We start from the raw sequence: 21904 nt of genomic DNA on the forward strand, positions 1-21904 counted from the left end.
TCTCTCTCTCTCTCCCTCTCTCTTTCTCTCGCTCCCTCTTTCTCTTTCTCTCCTTCTCTTTCTCACTCACTTTCTCTCTCTCCACATGCATTTACTGTCCCCAGCTGCAGTCTGCTAGGCTACTTACAAATACAGGGCTCATTTCACCTCTACTTCCTCGCTACTGCGAAATAAAACAACCATAAATATTTAAAACTTTCAGACCGGCAATTCATTAGATTTTTCTACCAAGTCAAATACAGAAATCCCCTGTAATGACCTTAAAAGCCTCAGCTCAATATATCAGCCCATTTAAAAGCATTGAACTCCAAACAATGGATATCTGATAATGCCATCTGTAAGTAACGCAGAGAGGGAAATATGGCAGAAAACTGATAATAAAAAGGGCATCAATCTTCTTTATTTCTCTCCAGTGCCCCCCGAGCAGCCCCTCGGCCTGTTAAGTTTGTTTAAAAGTAGTGCGACTAGCACGCAACAGCATTGATTTGACAACAGTAAACTGGGCCGCAGTCAATAAGGCCTATCAGTTACTACACAAGTCAGCTAATTCTCAGCAAATGTACTTAAATGTTCTTTCGAAAATGCTTCCACTCTCAGGTCTCTACTCTACAGTCTATTGATATATTGACAATGCTACAACAACAGCCACTGAAATATCCTGTTCACATATTCAGCCCTGCAGTCAACACACATCTGATCTGAGCTCACCACTAGACAAGCCACTACGTACACAACTTTTATGGCCTCATATGATCTACTATAGCACTTACACCCCTATACTGTAGTTACCAACTATGTAACCTGGACCGAAACACAGAGCCAAAGTCCCATCAAACTTCACTAGCACAAATAGCCTCTTAAAATGGTTTCTGGATGGAACATTTTGAATCAAATCAAAGATGTACATTTCACTACCAGCACGGTATGGTATTACCTCTATTCATTCATGACTGGCAATCCGTGAAGTACTTCAAACATTTCAATCTCCTTCAGTTCTCATGGTAAATAGATATTTCCTGTGCTTCCATATTCACATGTAAATCAAAGAGAAATGAAAGCTATACGACGAGAGACACATGATAGCGTGTGTAAAGTGATTACACATTTAGATCGGGCTGAAATTGTGATGATAATGTGCTATTGGAGTTCTGCTATCCTAATCACTGATGCACCAAGAGAAACACACTCACTAAAGACAGCAATAATATATAGCTCAATAATAGAATAGAAATGTGCAATCTTCTCACTGAATTAACAAAAGGTTGGATTTAGAGGCCCGAGAAGTGCTTCTTACTGTAAATTGAAGATACCATATAAGCATGCATCATAATTGCAATAACTATAATTATACCAGGTATGATAATAACTACAGCATTGAGGAGATTGTCATTGACAAAGCTTTAACTCAACAGAAAACACCTCTGTGTCATGAGGCAAGAGCAATATCCAGGCATTCCTGACTGTTTCCCAAAGTAAGAAGCCCCTCTCCTCACAACAGAATGATTGGTGTATGGATTATGTTGTTAGACATTACTGCTAGCAGCAGACGGGGATCCTGTGTATAAATGAAGGTATTTAACAGGGATAACTGGCTCCCAGTAAAAAGCACATTTAAGTGATCCCCAGATCCCACTTGCATAAATACATTTTTTCATTATTTTGTTATTGACCATGTTTCTATTATGTTTCCAAGGCAACCTGCAAGTTCCGTCCAGCGTAGCCCATCCTGTGCTGGAGAGGCGGTCCTAAACCGTTGCCTGGTAAACCAGAGGAGAGCCGCAGCCTAGCCCCAAAATCCCATCTAACTCCATCCTGCACAAATCCACACAACTCCCGGAGAATTAGAATACCATACAGCCGCACAAGTGCTCAGATTACAAAATAATCCCCAGGTAAATTGTACACCTTTAAAATGGTCTGCATGTCATTCTGAGCTGTCCTACTCTCACAGTGTGTCTAATTCCACACCTCCACACTTCAACATGATTTTTCAGGAACATTGCATTGATCCACAGTCCAGATTTTAACTCTATTCAACCTAACTGAATACATCAGCTGTCACCTCAGCATTCTCCAGGCGGATCTCTAGTGGGACGTGGCAGAGAGAGCTCCCCCCAGCCTCTGCTGCCTGCCTGCCCCCTCTCGCTCACACTTCTTCATTTTGGTTTTTAATCAAGATGTATGACACTTCCGCCACACACCACACAGTAACCTCCCATAAATGAATGTAGAAATGCAGACATTTAAATCCACGAGTGGCAGTACATCTTTAAGTGGCAAATGACTGTGTCTATTCCTCATCTCATCTCCAACGGTATTACACAATGATTAAAGCCGGATCCAGCCATAATTAATGAAAGGTCACAAGTGGCCTAAGAGTAGGATGCAAATGGAAGATCCAGTAAAACGGACTCATAGATTAGGACTGGAAATAGACGGGGAGAAACACTCAGAGCTATGGCAATAGGCCCTTTCTAACCTCAATCGTTCCAATGTAAAGGACAATAGCCTGGAGGTTGTCATCTAATGAATTGTCTTCATTAACCCTCCTCATACAGCGATATTAAACTGTTCCGTTAATCTAATCAGGCAAGCTGAATAAGCCTCCGCTACAGACACACAGATTACACCCATTAAAATATCAGCCCTCCACTGCATGTCCACGGAGACAGTCCACAGTCTCTCCATCCTACCAGCTCTCTTTCTGCAGAAGGCATCACAGACACAGCAGCCAGGTGAAATGGTGTGACATGGAGATGAAAAAGACAAACGGAAGCATCTATTTCCCCCTGGCACAAACGCACGCTCCCACATGCATTTGTGTGCGCACACGCACAACCACAAGCGGCTGCTGCTCTCCATCCCTTGCTCTTCCTCTGCCTGCCTGTAAGTGCAGGGGCTTAAGCAGACCCATAGGTGTCACCCTATACAAGCCGGGAGAGAGCGAGGTACTCACACACATTAATGGGGGGGTGGGTGGATGAGGAGAGAGAGAGCAACAGAGACACAGGGAAGGAAAAAGGAGAAAAAAATATGTGGAGATGTACAAAGCAGATGCTCTGCAGGAAGCGGCCGGTGAAGATGAGACGAGGAAGACAGTGCGATAACCTTCAGATGAGGCCGAACAGCCTTCCTTCCCCCAGAAGAACAGTGATTACACTAATACTAATCCCACTGACAGGCACAAACGGACTAATAAATAATGGATGGTAACCACTGCACTTTCCAGTACTCCATCTGAGACTGAAATAATGATATATATATATAGACAGTGTACATAGACATCAGCCAATCAAACTCCTCCTCCAACCTCTGTTGCAGCTGAACACATGCTAAACTAACAGCCATTCTATTAACACATAATCCAAACCTACCTGCTGCAAATGGCTCCAGTGCTCCAAACACACAAGTGAATTCCTGCTCATTCTTTACATGTCTGTCTGTCTCCCTTTCATGGTCAACGGCAGACTCCTCTGCCTGCCCCTGTCTGTCCCGTTCTCCTCTCCCTAGTCTTAGAGTACCAGGAGTGGGGTTGAGCTGTGCCTCTCCCTCTCCCCAGTCTTAGAGTACCAGGAGCAGGGGTTGAGCTGTGCCTCTCCCTCTCCCCAGTCTTAGAGTACCAGGAGCAGGGGTTGAGCTGTGCCTCTCCCTCTCCCCAGTCTTAGAGTACCAGGAGCAGGGGTTGAGCTGTGCCTCTCCCTCTCCCCAGTCTTAGAGTACCAGGAGTGGGGTTGAGCTGTGCTAGTCACTGGTGCTCCTCTGTGGTGTGGAGCTGGCTGTGTGTCGGAGCTCTCATTACTCTCATTATGATTATTGAGGCTGTTGTTATCATTTTAACCAGGTGTCACAGCACTTCAACTGGAAATCAGGGGTGCACTTCCCCCACTTTATCCAGCTCTGGACAGCTTCCTTTTCTTTAATGCCGCGCTGTCGGATAAAAAGCAATCTTATTTCACACCTCACAGACTATCTTTCTCCTCTACCTCTTTCTTTTAAAATCCCCCCTGCTCCCCATCAACCCTTGCACCCCATCCCCATATCAAAGCTGGCCTGACTCCGGGCTGGGGGGTGTCAAATGAAAGTGACAGGAGGGTACCATGGGACAATGGGACACAGGCCCCATGCTGGGGGCTTTCATGCATTGTCCGCTCCTCATATCAGCACCTCTCTGCCCCATATGCAAGCCCCCCTCCTCACTCCCTTAAACCACAACACAAGGAAAAACACTACCACCCCTCCCAAAAAGTATCCTTGCCCCGGCCCAGACCCCTCCTCATGTCCTCCCTGATGAGCTAGCTGTCAGAAAACCACGACTGAGTAAAACACGGCCCACTCCCTAACCAGAGAGGCGAGAGGTTAGAGAGGTATGGGCCATCACTTAGTAATAATAGTCAACCACAACATATGATACAACCACAGTACCACACAGCAACTACACCGCCATTCAAACAGTCCAACAAACTGCTGATATCAACATACGATATAAACAAAGATATACATAAAAGGGATATACAAAATATAAGTGATAAATGCAGAATTTGTTATTAAAAAAATACTCAAATGTGTATTTAATAATGTTTCATACTTAGTGGATGTCGACAGGAAACTTCCAAAGTAATTGTAAATACAAGCATAAGATACAAACGGAAATGTAGCAAGTCAAACACGTGGTGAGGATTGGGTGATTGCCTTGCTACCATAAACACAGTGTCTGACTCAAGCGCTCTGAGACTTAGCGTCACACCAACACACTGCACAAGCTGACCAACTGACTGCCCAACACTCCACTAGCCATACACACCACAACACACACCACACACATTCAAAAAGGAGTGTCTTGTATTTCTAATGCTCTTTCAGTCTCTCAAACCCCTCTCTCTCACGCACACACATACACACACATACATATACGCTCCTCACATTTAGGAAGGAAAGAAGAGTACCTTGGTTTAAAGGGCTGCGGTGTCTCTCTGGCGGTGTGGGACTGAGTTACGTGCTAGATTCCTGACCTGTCTAAGGGAGGACATGACACTCTCTCCCCACTGGCCCTGCCGTGACCTCACCATCTAAATGTGAATGAATACTTTGTGTCTCCATGGGCTGGGGGCAGTGGTGGAGGCGCAGGAGGAGCAGGTGGAGGAGGAGGAGGAGGGGTAAAGGGGGTTCGGGGTTAGGGCAGCTAATAGCTAAAAAACTTTAAACAGCAAGTTAATCACAAACAGCAGGGATAGCTCACACTGCCTTAGAACAATACCAGTGGGCCCCATCCCCTCTCTCTCGCTCCCTCTCTCTCTCTTCCAGCACTCCCCTCCTAACCCCCCTGCCATGCCCGGGCCAACCCCCCTAAGCCTTCCAAGCAACACTTAATTTGATCCCCCTAGCCTTTCAAAGTCACTGGTCATTTCAGTGGACATTCAGCCCTTATTCAGGTCACCGAGGGTCACACAGAGAAAATTATTTTATCTGTCCGCAACGGCAGCAGCGTCTAATAGGGGGAAATCTAATTTACACATGCCACCGGAATATCCTGTTATTCTAAATAGACATCACTTTGTTTCAATACCTGATGTGACACCGCATCGCAAACATGACATGTCTAATGCAATGGATGCTCTGCATGTCCAATAAGTAGGGAGCTGTAAACAGGACATCAATCGTGATGAAATAGCTCCTCTCCCTTCAAAATAGAGCTCATATAAAACTACATATGACTATCAAATTGGGCAGTATACTACACACAGCATATGCCAATTTAAAAAATAGCATGAAGTATTTTCCCTTAAGTAATTATCTCATAGGAATTAGTACTAATTAGTAGAATTATTGCTTGTATTATTGATACTTAGACACATTATAAATACATCTGTGTTGAGTGGTGTTCTATTTCTCTTCTCTTTTGTGTTTTCGTGGAGGAGAGGAGGAGAGGAGCGAGGGATGTAGGTTAATGTGCCTGCACAGGGACTGAGCATTCAGGGATCACTCTCTCCAGCTAACCTCTACACACACACGTATACAGACAGAATACACACACGCAAACAGCTCTGACCGGCCATTACGCTGTGTCCTGTATGACGGTAGCCTCGCCTATACACATATTATGAACAAAGGAGGATGCAGACTGTGCTTTTCCCTGGCAGGCGATGGGCTAAAAGCCTGGGCAGGAGGCAAAGACATCACTGGACACACTACTGCTCTCAAGTCTCTCCTCTCCCATGCCTGGGGGATATCTGTCCTGCACAAAGACAGCATAGACACAAACACTCTCACTTGACTAACCCCCCACTCTCCCTGTCTCACACACACACACACACACACACACACACGCGCGCGCGCGCGCACACACACACACACACACACACACACACACACACACACACACACACACACACAGTAATCTTCCACCCCTTCCTGTCTTTTAAAATCAACCCGTTTCTTAATGCATCCCTCTTTTCCGTCATCTCACACCACAATAGCTTTGCCTATTCCTAGACTATTGAAGGGAGCTAGCTAAGCAGGATCCAGAGGGAGGGGGGTTAGGAAAAATGCATCACCGCTGTCATGAAGGGCAATCACATCAACTCTGAAGTATTCACCAGTGGGTCGGAAAATGCGATGGTACAGTTGTGACAGGCGAGTAGCCATCCCCCCCTCCCTCTCCCCACTCCCCATCAGGGAGGAAGCATGGCGGGCACTCTGAATATGTATAACCCGGAAAAAATGTATTGATTTTTCATTTGGCAAAAAAGGGACATAAAAATCACATAACCCAAAACTGTCACAGCTCTTTTGTTCATAGCTCATCTCTCCCGATGTCTGGCTTTTGCCACAAACTCCCTTTAATTACCAGGTACAGCACAGACATACACACACACACACACACACACACACACACACACACACACACACACACACAGCCACACGACACAGCACACTGTGCTTAACAAGACAGCACCATTCTTACATTCACACATGTATTAAATATGATCAACACCCAGCTGCTTTTGTTGAATATCTGACAAATAAAGCAGACTGAATGTGAATATACACACTGCAATGTTATATATACACAAATTATATCTGCTGTAGAAATTGAATGCTAACAATATCCTTGATTTAATATACTGTGTGTGAGTATTTTTATATTTAAGTTGATGCTACTCTACATTCACATTCCGTAGCCTAGTTTACTAAGGGGCTTCATTTCAATGTGGAATTATTGAAACAGGCTTCTTTATTCCCACCGCACAGCAAGCTGCCAGGTATGTGTGCATACACACGTCTGTGTGTCCATTACCAGGTACTTATCTGTTTACGCCTCTTTTTAGAACTACCGACCCACCAGTACAGCGGGCCGTCTGAAAAAGATCTCTGCCTGTCAGTTTATTGAATGCCCCATTTGCATATCTTTGTAGTGCATCCATCCAGCCTGTGGATCGCTCTGTGGAGGCATCAGCTGAGAAAATCAATGTGGCCATGGTTGGATGTATGTAGCACCCACCTCGATGTGTTAGGAGTCCAGCTCACAGCACACAGCCCCCACATGGCTCAGTCTACACCAGTCCTCCCGGGCCTGCCACGTACATAAACATACACAAACACACTACCCACAAGCCCCCTCTCTCCAGACTGGGCCGCTCCAGCCCTCCCGCCTGCCTGCCTCTCCGGCTCGGGGCACGCGGTCAGCAGCGGGCTTGACGGGCTGCTTGTTTATGAAAGCGTACGCCTAGCTAGATAAAACAGAATTGACTAGGCTTCTGAATACCAATATGGCTAATCAATTTGATTAAAAATATAAGATATGGGGGCTATCATTGATGTGTTTTCTTTCTAATACTATCTGTCTGCTATGCCTGCTAAATCAAAATGTGTTGGAGGGAAATCTTACTGGGGAGAGGATGAAGAGGTGGTTCAGCACTGAACTGAACTGGACATGGAAATGTTTCAGTTGGGTCAATGTGACAGGGTGTCAGCCAGGCACTGCCAGGCCAGCCCACAGTGTGACAGGAGTGTGTACTGTATGTGTGACTCACTGAGCACAGTGACAGGTCCACCTAAATGTACCATCCCTCAGGATAACACATACACTAAAGCTCAGTCCAAACAGTAGCACTGTGGCCAGGTACTGAGGATATGATGCATTACTGTAGAGGAGAATATAGTGGATACACTGGGTACCTTCCTTTCCATTACTGGGTCTGTGTCATCAGGATTCAACCCCAGTTGGCTGCTAATAGCAATCCGCTAAAGGAATTCAATGAATACATTGTGGAGGCACTTTAAAACATCCACAAGACTGCCACCACTTATTGAGAAAAAAATTCCGCTCCTTCCTCCCTCTATCAGGTCGGTTTCTAATACAAATCAAACACGGGAGCTTACTTTCTCCATTTGTCTTTCTTTCTGGTCCTCTTTACATATCCCATCCATTACATTCACATGAAATATGAAAAGGCAATATCCTCTCTGTGTTTCTACTGAAGCGTAATGTGATTGTGTTGTCATTTATAGGAAATAATCGCAAACCTCTCTTTCATTTTCCAGTTCAAATAACCATGAAAAATTAGCCTGCAATGTCAGGGGGGACAACAAAGGGACGCGCACAGACTATCGCTTCGCCACCGCGCTTGACATTTCTCCTTAATAGGAAAACGGGCGGTTGTTTCTAGCTTTCTTTTTTAACCTCTCCTTTTCTTAATTAAAAAGTTCTGCACTTTGATCAGAATAAATCTCTCCTTGTTCGTTACTTGTTGTGAAGGAGGGGTAGGTTGGGTTTGTATGACGGGGTGCGGGTGGAGTGGGGGGTGGATTGGGGGGCGGATCGTACTCTGGTCCCCCTCTGCCCCTCATCAGCACCTCCACCCCTCTCTGCTAATTGTTGTCCGTCTGTCCATCAGGAGAAGAGATGTCGCCAGACAGTCATGGTGGGGCCTTGGTCTCCGTGGCTACGTGGCTGCAGCCTGGATAAATTATTTAGCAGCTATCAGACTCCCTGGCAGCAGAGCAGAGCCAGTCCCAAAAACACACACAGACTCAGGACGTCATGTGTCACAAGGCCTTCTCCACCCATCAGCATTTAGCCCTACAAGTGATAACAATCCACCAGATCTCTAACTGCACAAACACTCACACAATTATCCCCTATCAGCAGTTAGTGGATCATTTCTATTTAGAGAAATCTTTATTTCCAGTGTGAGAAACTATTGGTAATTGGATTGCTTTCTGTATTACTGCCATTCGAGGGCAGCTTAATAGGCACACTGTTTTTTCCACAGTAATTATGCACAACATAATCAACCCATCTCGGTTTAACAGTGCAATTATTACAGATAGGTGTTATCAACTCTGCTTATCTTGTGTTCACAGCACCTGATCAAAAAAACAAAACAATGATATGCAACATATTGTCGCTCGTGGATTGTAAATAGGTACTGTCAAAACAAAACTGCTGTCAGTTAAGTGAAGTCTTTCACTGAGAGCCACACGTCCCTATCATCTACCATCACTTCCAACGAGCCAGTCACTTCTGCCTCTCTGAAATCATCCACTAAAACAAATACATTACTCCATGAAAAGTAATTTATCAATCCTAAACCCAAATCTCAAAAACAAATGTACCCCCAGAATCTATGCAACTTTTCAGGGAAGTCAAGAACCAATACACACAGTCAGTTAGGAAAGCAAAGTCTAGCTTTTTCAAGCATAAATTTGCATCCTGCAGCACTAATTCCAAAAAGTTCTGGGACACTGTAAAGTCATGGAGAATAAGAGCATCTCCTCCCAGCTGCCCACTGCACAAAGGCTAAGAAACACTGTCACCACTGATAAATCCATGATAATTGAGAATTTCAATAAGCATTTCTCTACGGTTGGCCATGCTTTCCACCTGGCTACCCCAACCCCGGCCAACAGCTCTGCACCCCCCGCAGCAACTGGCCCAAGCCACCCCCGCTTATCCTTCACCCAAATCCAGACAGCTGATGTTCTGATAGAGCTGCCAAATCTGGATCCTTACAAATCATCTGGGCTAGACAATATGGACCCTCTCGTCCTAAAAATAATTTTCCGCCATCAAATTGCTCTTAAATGCAAGTAAAACTAAGTGCATGCTCTTCAACCGATTGCTGCCCGCACCCTCCCGCCCGACTAGCATCACTACTCTGGACGGTTCTGACTTAGAATATGTGGACAACTATAAATACCTAGGTGTCTGGTTAGACTATAAACTCTCATTCCAGACTCATATTAAGCATCTACAATCCAAAATTAAATCTAGAATTGGCTTCCTATTTTGCAACAAAGCTTCCTTCACTCATGCTGCCAAACATACCCTCTTAAAACTGACTATCCTACCGATCCTTGACATCGGTGATCTCATTTACAAAATAGCCTCCAACAATCTACTTAGCAAATTGGATGCAGTCTATCACAGTGCCATCTGTTTTGTCACCAAAGCCTCATATACTACTCACCACTGCGACCTGTATGCTCTCGTTAGCTGGTACTCGCTACATATTCATCACCAAACCCACTGGCTCCAGGTCATCTATAAGTTTTTGCTAGGTAAAGCCCCGCCTTATCTCAGCTCACTGGTCACCATAGCAACACCCACCTGTAGCACTCGCTCCAGCAGATATATTTCACTGGTCATCCCCAAAGCCAACACCTCATTTGGCCGCCTTTCCTTCCAGTTCTCTGCTGCCAATGACTGGAACTAATGACAAAAATCACTGAAGTTGGAGACATATCTCCCTCACTAACTTTAAGCATCAGCTGTCAGAGCAGCTTACCAATCGCTGCAGCTGTACACAGCCCATCTGTAAATAGCCCATCCAACCAACTACCTACCACATCCCCATATTTGTTTTTCTGCTCTTTTGCACACCAGCATTTCTACTTGCACATCCTCATCTGCACATCTATCACTCCAGTGTTAATTGCTAAATTGTAATTACTTCGTCACTATGGCCTATTTATTGTCTTACCTCCTTACTTCATTTGCACACACTGTATACAGATTTTTATATTGTGTTATTGACTGTACGTTTGTTTATTCCATGTGTATCTCTGTATTGTTTTTGTCTCACTGCTTTCCTTTATCTTGGCCAGATCGCAGTTGTAAATGAGACATTGTTCTCAACTGGCCTACCTGGTTAAATAAAGGTGAAAATAATATATATATATAAAATCTCAAGGTTAAGTGATTATTCTTACTCCTGCAGACTGAACCACTGGTGGTCTGAAACACAGAGGGGTACAGGGTACAGTAGAGGACTGAACATAGGTGGACACGTTTTACTGAGTAAACAGGCATGTCTCTGCACAGCTCTAGGGACCTGGGCAGTACTCTGTGTGTACAGTGCACTACTAACTGCACAGTGTAAACAGAGAGTGTTTGAGACTACAGCTGTCTCTTTGGAAACTGGGGTCGTCACTCCACTCTGGTTGGTAGTTTTGCTACCCCCTTGTGATTTCCTTCACTCAACAGAATGTTTGCTAATTTACATATTTCTAAAGCAGGATTTCATCTGGCATTATAGTTTGTGATGCATATAATGAGATTTCCCCCGAAAAAGCTCATGAAAAAGACTCATCTCATGCAATTAGCTGCTGCTTGCTTTCTTCACTTCTTGTCATGTATTAATTCATTATCACATAATTCTTACACTATTTATTTATTTGATTATGCACACACCTTAAAACCTTAATTACAAAAGGGACTAGGAGCCAGAGGAAGGGATGCAATGCACCAACTCATCTATCAGTCAATCTATTTATCTGTTTAATCTCAACAGTATATCCATCCAATCTCTTATCAGCCTGTAGTAATCTGAAACTCATCAGTTAACCAATTTGCTGTATGCCCAAGCTCATCTGAGAAAGAAGAGAGACTCAAAAATGCCCTGAAAAGATAATCTTGTCAAAGTAGGCAGAATTTGGCCTCCGCAATTCCCTTGCCCTCCTATCCGAACCCTCTCTCTCTCTTTTCAGCCTCCATCTCGGTGCATTTCCTCTGGAAGTCCTCATAATGTAAACTGACTGCAGTTCCACAACCGGTTCAGCTGCATTCAGCTACACCAGCTTGGGTCACATGTGTCAAGTGAACACACTTAATTTCTTTTCAATTTTACCCTTGCTCACCATCTGGCTTTTAACTGCAGCCAGACTCCAATTGAGACTTAATTCTTAACTGAGACCCCCAAACCCTACACATTTTACAGTAGTTTGTTGTAATTTACTGTCACGGCCTGCTGTCACCTAAGACAACTACTTCCTGTAGTCCAAGACCAGGGTTTCCCAGACGTTCTGTGTTCATGCTAAGTGGAATTGTGTCATTGTGTATTCAGGACCGCTTTGATTCCTCATGCACGTGTCATAACAGAGTGAAAAGGGGCTGAGATCTAGTGGTGGTGCAGAGCTGGGTTGCTGACTGAGGCGATGCTCTCCTGAAGAGGGGAATTGAAGTGATTACAGTCACACACAGCTACTCAGTGAGTTATCTTTGGCTCCTCGGCTCGGCGAGGGGAGAGGAGAGGAAGGAGCAGAGCCGTGAGTGATCACACCGACACGGCCAGAACATGGAACAGCTGCTTTACAATAACCAAAAGCAAAAATACCTCTGACCCTGTTCATGTAGTATTTACTCCTCCACGTTACAGCCCCTCACCTCCTGACTCCTGACATGTCCATCACTGAGCCCAGGACAGCATTCTCTCAGTACAGACCAGAACAATGACTCTCTATCCCTGGGGAGAGCTACAGGTTTAATACTGTAGTTAGAAACATACACTACACGACCACAGTTAAGAAGTGCACTACTACAGGAAAGGAGACATTATTAAAGAGCCATTCCCAACGCCCTTGGATACTAAAATGGAGGCCAATTAAATGGCTTGGCGGCATCCATTTTGTGCCGAGTGAACAGGTATGAGCAGCGAAGGGGAGGGGAAGGAGGAGGGGGAGGAGGAGGGGACAGCGGAGTAGCACAGACAGTGCTGTGCGTTCGGCCCATCAGCGGGCTCTGCTAAATAGGCTTATTAATTTATGCAGTGTGGAGAACATTATGAGGGATGCACTGCCACATAATTTAATATTACTTTCTAACTTTCAGAGGAAACTGTTAGCCTAATGGTCTCAGGATCACATCAGCAGCATTTGTGAAATGAAAGGTTAGCCAGCGTGTTCCCTCCTCCTCGCTCCTCCGTTTAGTGCTGACTGTGCACACATGCATGGAAATGAGAGGGTGAGCCAGAACCTTCGTTAGTCCCTGGTCTCTCCCAGGCATGGCCAGGGATTAACAACCCCCTGCCCTGGCCCTCTGAGGCCACGGCCTGCACCGCTAAATTGGTCCTGTGGCACACCGCTCGCCTCCGCTAGGCTAGGTGCCCCCACATTCCTTGTTCCTTGGTATGCATATAGCTGTAGCTGTTAGCACTGTTGTTGTTTGTTGTTGTTATTGTCCCTGCTGCAGAACACCCTTCTCTTTAATTAGCAAAAGGGCTCGTTGAGAAGAGTCGGGCAGGTAGGGCATAAATTATTCATCCCAGAGGCACCATTTGGGTTATAGCTGATGAGGACACCAGTGAAGGAACTCTTAACTAGCAGAGGCTTCTCTCCTGAGGCCCGCTGAATAAACTACTGAAAAATCTTCTGAACCGTGTGTCAGTTATCAAGAGAAATGAAAAACTAATCACTAAGCCGAAGCAACACACCGCCCACAATAAATAAGGACCTCTGTGGATTTGGGGTGCATTCCCTCTTTTCCATTCCAAAATATTGTGGCCTTCAGTTCAAATCTAGGCCCTGGCTTCATAAGGCCTGGGCCTCCCCCTTCCCTCCATCCATCCAGCCCAAGCCTCTCCTCATATGGCTCCAGCCAGGACCAGCAGCCTCCTGAGAAGGCTGTGATAAGAATTCATTTCTCCCAATTATGTGCTCTTGTCTACTGCCTCAGTTCATCAGTTCAGTGCAGCCAAGTCAATGAAAATGCCTGTAATGAAGCAATCAGATGCAGGCTGGTTCCCTGTGCCAGGTGCTCTGTTCTCCGCTCCCAGACCCCAACTCCCAGTGCAGGGGGCGGAGGGGGCAGAGGGGGGGCATATGGAGACAGGCTGCACACTGGCATTAATTCATGGCCCTGTCTTCATAGACTGAAGGATAAGCGGCTCTCATATGTGCTTCAACCTCAGGTCTCCTGTCTCCTGTGGGTTAAGAGAGTCGGACAGTTTCACAGACTTCCATTATTGTGGCTGAACTGGCCACTAAACCGGCCAATCGAGTTTGAGCAGGAGGATGTGTTGCTGTCACCTGTGGAGGTGGGTTGATGGAACGGTAGCAGAAGGCTGTGCCGAGGGCTCTTTCTCACTCTCTCTCTTGCTCTCTCCCCGTCTCACTGTCTTTCTCTCGCTCTACCCGTTTGCCTCTCTCTCTCCCGCCTCCCACCTCTCACGTCTTTCCCTCTCCAACATGTGGAACCCATTATGGGAAGTTTGGGAGAGGAATGCATGTGTTGAATCTTAATCTGTGCCTTAAAGTGGAGGATTCTGGTTCTCCTTTGTCTCCTAATGCTGTGAAAGTTTCATCTCAAATTAAAGAGGGCCCGTTTGATCTACCTAATATTGTTTTCGCTCTCTTCAGGAGATGGAGAAAGTCCAAGTTATCTCTGATCCCACAACGTCCTGCCCCCCTCCGTCTTTCTTTCCCTGGCTCACAGGCGGGCACATGGCTGTACTATTTTACGAGCTATTGCTGAGTTCAATGTTAGGGCACAAAAAGCTTAAGCTGGTATTTTCTTTTATTAACTCCACAAACAAACACAAAATACAACGATTATTTTCAAATTAGGCAGCTTATTTCCAAACTAACAGCACTTAAAACCACTATGGCAACAAAAACTCCTGAATCGTTAGGAGTAATGATAATAATGATAATATTTCCTGTTCAACACAATCATCTCTGGAGGAGGTAACTATGCTATTTTTATTGAGAAATCTTGGCGGAAGAATCTATTACCCCAAAAAAAGATCACAAAAACATACTCCATAATGCCTGCTGTTTGTCAGAGTCATAGTGGAGAGCATGTATGGTATTCAACTCTACACAGGAAGCACATATCAACGTGATAAACAACAATACCAACAAGAGCGTTGCCTGCATGACAACTTTTAAGATTTACCCAAGAGTCTACTCTTTTGGAAAAAACACATCTACCTTTATCAGTGGGTGATGCAGCAGTGATGCTTTTCCATCCTGCAAGTAGCCTCAGTCTATTCAGGCTTCAACACAAGAGCAGAATGTAGCTCCATCTCACCTCCAAACACGGCAGAGAAGGTGCCCATACCCCCCTCACTCCTCCTCCTCTACCCTCCACCCCCGCCTGCTGCCAGGGTTGGGTTTGGCAGGGAGACCCCTCCGGCTGGATTCCACCTGACAGGAGCTCCTTAACAAGCGCCAGTCATTAACCTCTGGAGCAGGCAGCTGCCATGTGATGTAGTACGCCGGGCCCGCTGCAGAAGGCCCTATTGATCCCACACATACTTGGTGCCTTCCTGGATGCTTATAATCAATATGCAAATTGCCCGCGGCATTGATTCAATATTAATTTTCAATTAGGCAGTTCTCGGGGGTTCTGAGTGGTCAATACAGAACCATTCAGAGCAAAGGCATGAGCAAGTTGCAGTTGCATTGACGTTCTTCTACCCAAGACAACTTACTTACTGTTTATTTAGCCTGCCTTGCTGTAAGCAACGATTACGGCTCTGACTAACAGGCAGAGAGACAGATGGGTCTTTCTCCACTTCCACAACACACACTAAATAAGCTGGATTCTGGTGAAAATATATTGTCCAAACTAATTATCTTACACATAGTTCAATTTTTTGTCTTTTAAAGGTGGGGTAGTTTCAGGAGCAGTCTGAGTAGATTTCCTCAGTATGTTAAACAGTTTCACCTGTTCATATCAGCTTTCAGTTAGGAGCTGTTTGATGAGTGAGAAAGGAGAAATGACTCACTGTCGCCTGACATTACTTAACCATGCAAGACATCACACATTTAACGTGTATCATACAATTCCTGATAGGCCTTGCGACAGCAAACAAATGCATATTTAAGACCAGCCTCCATAATTTATGAAAAACAATTACAGAGGGCCAAGTCACCATGTTAGTACTCTCACTGAGAGAAAACCCACATTTACTCAGCTACTTACTCAGACACCAGGGCTTAGGAGCAACGGCTGACCAAGCACCATTACCATCAGTCTTCTTTCCTCGCTTTCTTTTGTTTCCAAATTCAGAGTCCAAGTCTTCAATTAGATTTACCAGGTATCACCCTATCTTCAATATCAGCTCCTGTAGTAATAACCCTGCTCTGGAATGAGGAAAAAAGTACTTTGTTCACATCAGTCAAGAATGTGGAGGGAGAAAGGGAGGGAGAACGAGTGAGAGAAAGAAAACATTTTCTCTGTTGAAACGTTGTTCTCTGATAAGTGAGGTAATGGATTCCAGGCAGGACCAGTCCTGCTCTTCAACGTGAAAACAATAGTATTGATTTATAAGCGTGTTGTATTTCCTGTACAGACTGCATGTCTATCAGAGGTCATTTTATTGAGTGCTTGGGCTTGTCGCTGCGTAGCCTCTCACTTCCAGCTGTTCAAAGAAGCAGGCGCTCACAGCTGGGCTGTGTTCACTGGGGGAGACATTCTGTAGAGATAGATACCACACTGTGACTGCACCAACCCTCTTAGCCTAGCACCCACTGCCTGCTAGGTAACATGGGTGACATTATCAGAAAACAATGTCTGTAAAGCAACACTTCCTGCACAAAGGGAGTAGTCCGGTTCGAGGACAGGAAGTAGCACTATATAAATGACAGAAAATGAAACACAGGAAATGAGGCCCCTTACAATACAGATAAACTACCAGGTAGGGGAAGAAACCTAAAAATCCAATCAGTCAACAGAATAGACCAGAATGCAGTCACATCTAATCCAACAGCAACAGAGACGAAGAGAGGATTGCAGGGAGGGAAGTACAGAAAAAGAGGTAAACCGGCAGGGCCACTGGCTGTGCTCACCAGCAGCTGCACTGCCTGCTCTAATTGGTTTGGGGATAACATCAATTACCACATTGCTCATTAACGGATGAAGCCTTTATTGGTTCCATTGATCAACAGGACTTGTTAGCCATCATCCTACGCAATGGTGGATGTAACAAGCTTACATATTGGCATATCAATTAATGCAATCAATTCCTGCCTAGCAGCTGACACCCCCCCATTCTCCTCAGCCTCTGGACGACCAAGACAAAAGCAGACTTTACAAAGAGATTTTCAAATGATTGCTTAAGTTGAGAGGCACACTTTCATCGACTGGGTGGAGGTGTGGCAGAGCAGTTGGGGAGGCAGGGCGGAGTGTAGACGTCTGGTTTGAGTTCAGTAACACACCAGTGTTGGGGGCGTAGAAGTCAAAAGTCGCCCTGCTCTCTCTGCAACAACAGGAAGCTAGAAGATTCCAGTGGATAAAAACAGACTGATTTAAAATGGGAAACGCTACAGGAGATTCCACTACTCACTGACTCTCCACACTCCTCGCAGACAGCCGAGGAAATTCAAATCGGATTATCTGCCATACACACCATGGCAAGTGGCACATCTCAAACACCCGTCCCTTGATACTCCCAAGCAGATCACAGCTAACTGCACTCAGCCCCTGTTCTTTAACTGTATAAGTCTGCTTTGACTGGCTAAACCGCCTGTTTCATTTCAAACTTCCTTTTTCAAATTGAGATCAATGTAGCTTTTTAAGACTCATTGATTAGCACTTAGAATCCTCTTCTCTGTCATGGCTGTTCCACAGGGATGGACGACTTTAAATACTACTATGCCAGTGTAGTGTCGCCCCAGTAAAACGTGGGCAGAGTCGGGGAGAACATGAGCGATGAATGAGGGAGCAGGGTGTGATAACTGAAAGCACACCATGACAAAGTGGAGGGATTTAACGTTGGGCCCGCAGCACTTCATTTGCTTAATAACAGATCATTCTGTAAGAAAGTGGCTGCTCTGAGGGGGATATCGCCCAATGAGGACGTCTCACTCGCAGAAATCCTATTTGAAGACAACACCTTGTGAGGGCTCATCCTCCTCCACACCTGAGACGATCAGTGCGCATGACAGGCCATATTAATATGATGCTCCAGCTAACTTAAAAACCAAGATGACAGCCAGGGAGAAGGAGGGGCCGTGGGTACTGACTGTGCATGTAGCAGGGTGACGGTGTGGGGGGTCAGAGCACTCAGAGGGGGGTGTGGGGATGCTGAGGATCATGTAGGACCACCACTGCACTCTATGATGACCACGCATGGAGCAGAGGGGCGCAATCACCCCCCTTGAGTCTTGTTAAAACACAAAGGCCTCCCTTTGTTATGGGTACAGCCAGGGCTCATTCTCTCCTATCTGGCTGCTATCTGCCAGACTCCTCCATCACATCCATGACTGCCTGATCAAAACACCTCACCCCGAAAGGCACATCCAACAATGCCCTGGCCTGCATCCACATATACTCATCCCAGACACATGCTTGACTGCACCCACGCACAGGCTAAACAGGCTTGAACGTTTGTCCTGTTGAAAGTCGACTTTTTGCCTTTCCACACTAAAGGCAGAGGTTATAGTGTTTAAGGGCTTTTTCAGGGTAGAAGAAACCTTTTGACCGGTTTTAACATCACTGCCTAAAACCTCTCAACTGTCTTTCAAACAACCTTGTAGCAACGTTAGTGAGATAACTCAACATCACTGAGGAGTATACTACTGTATATAAATGCGACAGGAACATACATTTGTACTAAACTGTTGGCTAAAAGATATTTCTAGACTGTAGTACAGATATTAAAAGGTGCCTCTGGTAACTACATTTCCACTTTATGAATGCTGTGAAGGTCAGGGAGAGAGGAAGGGGGTGGCTGTTTGTTTCACAGTGTTATTGCTGTGTCCTATGCTGAGGCCAGACGTGCAGGCAGTTAGTTGGGCACCCCACGCTCGCTGGATCCGAGTCCTCCTGAAGGCTCTCTCAGTCCCTGTCCCCAGAGCAACACAGAAGTGGGCTGAGCAATTAACAATTTCATGCTGATTGCCTGAAGCATGTTTTGCTATGCTATAAAGATAATAGCATGAAGGGCGCAGTAGGCCCCCTCCTCCTCCTCTCCGGTGTTCCTCCATTGCCTCCATCTCTCAATTCTCTCCTGCATGATTCACATCCCAGATAATAGTGTAATGGCTGCTCTGCCTGCCTGTCTGCTTTATTAAAGACGCTGGTCGTTTAGAGGAGGGCATTTAAGAAAAATATCCAGATGACTCCCTGAAGAGTAAACAGGTATGATTATTAAAGGCAGAGAGAAAACTAGAGTCTCCGTCTCCCACTGGCTTCTTGATTTGAAAGTCTAATTTTGCAACAGCACAACAGGTGGGCAGGTAGACAAAACAAACAGGATCCCTCTTCCTGAACACAATGAGCATGCTCTGTAGTGGGCGCTGGTGACAGCAATACTATACATAAGCAGTCAAAGAGTGATAAAGACTGGAGGCATGTAGCTAACATTCTTCCCAAGGTAGCATCACATGCCAAACTGACAATTAAAAGCACACATCAAAATGCTAGCTAGTGTATGTACATATATAGTTATAAATACTAGCTAGTGTATGTACATATATAGTTATAAAACACATGGGGTTCAAACAATACCTTCTACATCAGTTTATTAGGTTCTGGAAAACAAGCAGGGAAGTAGCCATCTAATTTCATTCATTTCTGATCCACTAGCTAGCCTTTTGCAGAGCTGTCCTGCTTTTTCAGAGGTCATATTTCCCATTTTCTAATGCCTCCACTTGCACAGTATGCACACTGCATACATGAACATGGGTTAACACCAGACACATGAATACACTGAGAGACAAGCAGACACCCACTCACACACACCAGGGAAGCGACCAGTCACTGCGGCGTTGCTAATGAGTGGACAACACCTTCAGTAGCACATTGTCCTCAGCCCAGACAGTTCATGTGACCCACATTGCAAATAGAGGGCATTGAGCTGCCTCATTTTTAAACTAAAGTGCTGCCTTCATATCACTAATGATATTTCTGTGCTAATGAGTGCATGTTTTCAATGCAGCGCCTCGTCGGGCTGCATTGGAAAACTGAAGATTTATTTATTTAATGTTATGACCAGGACAGGGAAATTAATGAACTTGGGAGGTGGTTTAAAATCGGAACACAGCTCCGACGTGCATTAAACAAGGAAAGGCTTCCAAAAGCCTGTGATTGATTTCTCATGTTATTTCAGATTGTACTGACAAATCTCCCTCTGGGTACAGACTGTGTGTGTCCCTATATTTTTCGGAATCTGCCAGCAAAAGGTAATGAGGTAAATAAATTCACAATTTGATTAAAAATATAATAATAAATGCTTGATTGCATTTCCCCCTGATGGAGTGTGAGTCCCTGAACCTCTTCAGTATTCAAATGACTACATTTTTAACAATCCCAGCTCTCGCATGATCATCATTATACCAGGAAAAAAAACCCAGAGCAGATCAAGAGACAAAATAAATGTGGACTTGAGAGAGATGGAAGTGGACAAAGCATTGCAGCACCAGCCCCACCCCCAGGCCCTCCCACCCCCCAGCTGAGTATGAAAGTCCAGCTGGCGTGGTGACCTCGGCTCCTCACACAGGCATTAGAGGCCACATATTGTTTATGATACGGGGCCACCATCAATTTGCATCCCGAAGTGATCATGGCGGTTGGACACACACACACCAAGATACAAAAAAAGAAAGAAATCTGCACCACAACCTGAAACTACATTCCCCCCACCACTACCACCACACACACGTACCTACTGCCCCCCCCCCCCAACTAAATTGCAGTCACATTCCGCCGTTCGTAGGCGATAATAATTGCAGACGGCCAATAAATTACTACTGCCTCCATATCAATTATAAGCATCACGTCTGGCAATGAGGAAAATTAGATCTTGTGACAAATTTCATGAGGCTTCGCTGCCCAGCAGCCTTTCTTAACATGCTACAGATAGCAATCCCTTATCTAGCCTCTGTAATGGGGAGCTACGGATAGAGAGATGGAGCTGCAGCCATTTAATTAAAAAGCTATGGGGGGGGGGGGGGGGCAGTGTAATTCATTGAAGAGGCCCAGGAAGGAGACAAAGCCTTTGTCTCCAATACATATTTTGCTCTACATTGTCATTCATCAGGGACTGAGCTTTCTGTATTTCGTTTGATAGCCATTCGAAGCATTTCCCCCCTTCTTCTCTCCCTGACTTTTTTCCCTCCATTTTCTCCTCCTTCTCTCTCTTCCTCTGCTTTTTTATATCCCAGGAGTCCACTGGACTGTTTTCTCCACAGGGACTGCTCCAGAGTTTTTTTACGAATGACTGTGGTGGACGGACAGTGGCCCTGAATGAAATGGCCGCTGCGCTGAATCGTATTCCCACCTGGGGAGCGTGGGTGACGGCGCTAGCTTCAAGAGCTTGGCGATGAGGATTTATGGCGGACAGGGAGTCGGCAAAATAAAACACCAAAAGGGATGGCCCTTAAATCTCATTCCCTGCCCAATATTCATTGCAGTTGCAATCGGGTGTCCTGATAGAGCGTTGACAAAACGACTGCTGCGTTCAAATTATGGCTTTTCTCTCTACTAATATTTAACATCATTAGAAAACCATCATAAAACCTGGGATTGTGACTAGAGCATTTAAACACAATGATTATTCAGTGTGTTCCTTCCCCACTTTGCCTTGGAAATGAGATTTGCTTCACCGTGGCTGTGTAGGGGAAAGCAAGAGTATTTCTCATAATTACTATAACATTTGAAAAACATTGCCCTGCATGAATA

The 21904-nt window shown here is 45.3% G+C and overlaps 1 protein-coding gene across 4 annotated transcripts in view; it reads right to left on the reverse strand.

Moving 5' to 3' along the window:
• LOC110526399 (zinc finger homeobox protein 3) overlaps positions 1–21904 on the reverse strand; it is a 171362-nt gene that overhangs the window by 32922 nt on the left and 116536 nt on the right. The window lies entirely within an intron of this gene.

The sequence above is a fragment of the Oncorhynchus mykiss genome, chromosome 6 (assembly GCF_013265735.2).
Source record: "Oncorhynchus mykiss isolate Arlee chromosome 6, USDA_OmykA_1.1, whole genome shotgun sequence".
Classification (NCBI taxonomy): Eukaryota; Metazoa; Chordata; class Actinopteri; order Salmoniformes; family Salmonidae; genus Oncorhynchus; species Oncorhynchus mykiss.